General features: G+C 50.7%; 1 protein-coding gene across 1 annotated transcript in view; it reads left to right on the forward strand.

Annotated features, from left to right (window-relative positions):
* The window catches only part of LOC125028666 (liprin-alpha-2-like), an 80,767-nt gene that overhangs the window by 75,886 nt on the left and 1,205 nt on the right, over positions 1-3,676 (forward strand). The gene's annotated exons all lie outside the window — the stretch shown is intronic.

The raw sequence follows: 3,676 nt of genomic DNA on the forward strand, positions 1-3,676 counted from the left end.
GGCTAGATGGCGATATATAGGCCTACTCACTTTAATTAATCTTGCAAAGTTGCCGGGGTATGATTATTCAGCTTTTTAAGGAAATATATTGGGTAGCGTCTTACTCCCCCCCCCCCCTTTTTTTTTTGTTCTCGTTAGGTTTTATTTCGATCATTTGATGTAGTTAAGGCTGTCGAGAGATGTTTACGCTCGTGTTCAATTAGGGGATTCTGATCTTCGTTCGCGTCAGTTGTGCGAGATAAAACAAAAGACGTGTATCGGACTAGTTAGGGTCCCGTTCTCTCTCTCTCTCTCTCTCTCTCTCTCTCTCTCTCTCTCTCTCTCTCTCTCTCTCTCTCTCTCTCTCTCTCTCTCTCTCTCTCTCTTCTCTCTCTCTCTCTCTCTCTCTTCTCTCTCTCTCTCTTTCTCTCTCTCTCTCTCTCTCACTCTCTCTCTCTCTCTCTCTCCCTCTCCTCTCATCTCTCCCTTCTCTCTCTCCTCTCTCCATCTAGTCCTCTCCCCCTCTCCTCTCCTTCCCTTCCCTCCCGTCCCTCCCTCCCTCCCTCCCTCCCTCTCTCTCTCTCTCTCTTCCTCCCCCCTCTCTCTTCTCCTCTTCTCCTCTCTCTCCACATCACTCTCTCATCTCTCTCTCTCTCTCTCTCTCTCTACCTTCCTCCCCCCCTCCCTCCCTCCCTCTCTCCCTCCCTCTCTCCCTCCCTCCCTCCCTCCTTCCCTCCCTTCTTCTCTAACCTCTCCTCTCCTCTCCCTTACTTTCCATTCCCACTCTTATTCTCTTTGTCCCCTTCGTTCCCTTCCTCGCTGTTTCCCGAGCCATTTTCTTCACTCTCCCCCTTTTCTCACGTAGCGCTGTTTGTTCTGGTAATTGGGGGTTCCAAGCCAGTGCCACCTGACGCCCGCCGCCGCCCGCCTGCCCGCCTTCAGCTGCACAGTGCAAGCAGGCACCCGCAGTAGGCACGCCCACTCCCAAACAAAAGCTTAATCTCTCCATTCCTCTTCCCTCTTTCTCTTTCCCTGTCTCTTCTGTCCTCCCCTTTTCGTTTCTTCTTCCCTTTTCCTTTTTCCCTCCCTTCTCCTTGCACATTCCTCTCTACCCTCACTCCCAAATTCCGTTCTCCATTGTACATTCTTCCTCTTGCTCTCCCTTCTCTCTCCCTTTCTACCTGCCTCCTCCCATCTTCATCCCTTCTCCCCAACGCCCTTCCCCCTCTCTCCTTTCCTTCCCTCCCTTCTCCCCCTTCCACTCTCCCTCTCTCCCTCCTTTCTCCCCCTTCCACTCTCCCTCTCTCCCTCTCTTCCTCCTTTCTCCCTTCCTCCATCCCTCCCTTCTCCCCTCCTCCCTTCCTCCCTCACTCACTCACTCACTCACTCACTCACTCACTCACTTACTCACTCACTCACTCACTCACTCACTCACTCACTCACTCCCTCCCTCCCTCCCTCCCTCCCTTTTCGCCTCCTCCCCTCCTCCCTTCCTCCCTTCATCCCTCCCTCCCGGATCAGTGCTTGTTAGACTTGATTTGCCTTTTATTTTTATTTTTTATTTTTTTTTAATTTATTGTAGTTGGATTTCTGTGCGGGCGCGCATGCGAGTGCGGGTGTTTCTGTTCAGTTTTGTTCATGCATTCATTAATTCTTACATATTGTACGCAGGGATTAGAGTTACGTGGTGCTCGAAGGCTTTTCCAAAAGGAAGGCATGTAACCGGGAATAGGTTGGGGGGGAGGGGGGAGAGGCGGAGAGAGGGAACGGGGGTGAGGGGGGGGTTAAACTGGCCGTCCCGACCTATTTACATTCTGGGAGACTTTACGTAAAGGACGGAGGGAAGGAAAGAAAATAAAGAAGAAAAAGAAGGAAGAAAAGAAGGAAGAAAATAAGGAATGTACAAAAAGAGGGAAATTAGGAAAATATGAATAAATAAGTATGTGTAGTCGGTATGCAGATAAGTGTGAATGAAAGAGAGTTACGAAATCAGTTGTATAACGTGTTTTTTTTTTTTTTTTTTTTTTTTTTTTTTTTTTTTTTTTTTTTTTTAATCTGGCTAATCGATGCGCTCAAGATTTTTGTTCTACGAATTTCATTTTGTTTGTGTGTTCGTTTGTTTGTTCATATATATATATAGCGACGTAATGGGGAGGCGAAAGACTAACCGGTAGATAGATTGGTAGAAAAGTAGATCGATGAATACGTCAGTAGATAGATCTCCGTGCAGTGAACCTTTCATAATCCCGTAGCTTGCATATCGGAACGATCTTGTATTGCACGATGTTGAATGGCTGGTGAAAAAAAAAAAAATGGCCGAGGGAGGGGGGGAGAGGGAAGGGGGAGGGGATACGTACTCATTAATGATGACTTTATTTTTCTCTGGATTTTCAACTTTTCATCGTTGTCGTTATTTGGCGAAGAAAAAGTTTTTAATTACGCGGGGATTATAGTTGTTAAATGACATTGGCCTAACCGCCGCTCCTTCTCCCTCCCTCCCCCTTCTCTCCCTCCTTCTCCTTCCTCTCCCTTACTTCTCCCTCCTCTCCCTACTTCTCCCCTCACTCTCCCTCCTCTCCCTCCTTCTCCTTCCTCTCCCCCCCTCTCTTTCTCCTCTTCTCCTTCTCCCCTCACTCTCCCTCCTCTCCGTCCTTCTCCTTCCTCTCCTCTTCTCCCCTTTGTTTTCCCCTCCCTCTCCCTCCCTCGCTCTGCTTTCCCTCCCTCTCCTTCCTTCTCTTTCCTCCCCCCTCCTCGCTTCTGTTTCTATCTCCCACTTACACTCTTTTGGTTTGGTTTCTCTTGATTTTGGAATTTTTCTTCCTGGTGTTACATCATCACCATCATCACCATTACCACCACCATCATCTCCATCACCTCCATCACCTCCATCACCTCCATCACCTCCATCACCTCCACCTCCACCTCCACCTCCCTCGCCCCCAGGCCTCCTCAGCCGGCACTTTTGAGGTCCCCTCCGCCGGAAACCTCGTCCTACTTCCGGCGCTGACGTGTATCTCGTCTGCAACACGAACATGGGTGCATTTCCCCTCCTCCACCCCCCCCCCCTTTTTTCTCTTCCCCTTCCTCTACCCCCACCCACTTTCCTACTCCTACATCCCTGTGTCGTCCCCTTCATCCCCTATCCCTCTCCCTCTCTTCACCATACCCCCTCTCCCTTACCCTTACCCCCTTTCCCCCTTTCCCCCTTTCCCCCTTTCCCCTACCTCACCCTACCCCTTCCCCTTCCCGCCCTTTGTCCTCCCCCAAGCGGTGCCAGTCTGGTGAGTGCCGGGAGGGGGAAAGGGGCGCTGGAGCACGGACACCCGGGCACCCCGCTGGCTCTCGGAAGCACGTACAGGTGAACATCGAGTGAACATCAGAGGGAGCAATCCGTGACGAGGTTCGGGCAGGTGTGGGGAGGGGGGGAGTAAGGGGAAGAGGTCCGGGGGAGGAGAGGGGGGTATGTGAACATGAACTCGTGAAAGGAAAGGTGGTTAGAGAGGAGGAGGGGGGAGGAGAGGGAGGGAGAGGGGAAAGAAGAGAGAGAGCAAGATATGAGAAGGGAAAAAAAAAGGGTGAGGCAGAGGGGAATAAGGGTTGAAAGGGGTTGTGATTGGTCGTTAGTTATTACCCTTTTCCTTCCAGTTTAATCTCTCTATATCCCTCTCTCTCTCTCTCTCTCCTCTCCTCCCTTTTC

This window comes from Penaeus chinensis, chromosome 1, assembly GCF_019202785.1.
Source record: "Penaeus chinensis breed Huanghai No. 1 chromosome 1, ASM1920278v2, whole genome shotgun sequence".
Lineage (NCBI taxonomy): Eukaryota > Metazoa > Arthropoda > Malacostraca > Decapoda > Penaeidae > Penaeus > Penaeus chinensis.